Raw genomic sequence first — 466 nt, forward strand, 5'->3', positions numbered from 1 at the left:
TATTAGACACTTATCTAAACGCACTAGTAATATATACCCAAGAGTACTGATCCTTTCTTCTACTAACCTTCACATAATCAGGTACCCATTTCGTCTGTTCATTGCTTTCTAACAACTTATCTTTCATTTGCTCCACGCGCACAAACCTAACAGGTCAACCAGAAACAAACTTTAAAGTCCTAACCACACATGAAAAAGACAGATCAACGTTCATATCATATTTCTGCTAATTTCTTCTACGTGCCATTTAGGTCAGATACTCCTACATATGAAATCTAAAATAGATAAACGAAACATGGGAAATCAAAATATCATATAAAGTTTGGTGATATACACAAAGATAGCTTATAAAGCTCCAAAAAGGGGCTGCCCGATATAATCATGTGAAAAATCTTAGGATTATCATTTATCCCAAGAGAACTAGTACAGGAAAAAATCCTACATCTTTAAAGCCAAAGTTAGAAAA

The 466-nt window shown here is 33.9% G+C and overlaps 1 protein-coding gene across 1 annotated transcript in view; it reads right to left on the reverse strand.

Moving 5' to 3' along the window:
- The window catches only part of LOC104738353 (isoleucine--tRNA ligase, cytoplasmic), a 10,774-nt gene that overhangs the window by 7,322 nt on the left and 2,986 nt on the right, over positions 1-466 (reverse strand). The window lies entirely within an intron of this gene.

The sequence above is a fragment of the Camelina sativa genome, chromosome 13 (genome assembly GCF_000633955.1).
Source record: "Camelina sativa cultivar DH55 chromosome 13, Cs, whole genome shotgun sequence".
In the NCBI taxonomy this organism is placed as follows: Eukaryota; Viridiplantae; Streptophyta; class Magnoliopsida; order Brassicales; family Brassicaceae; genus Camelina; species Camelina sativa.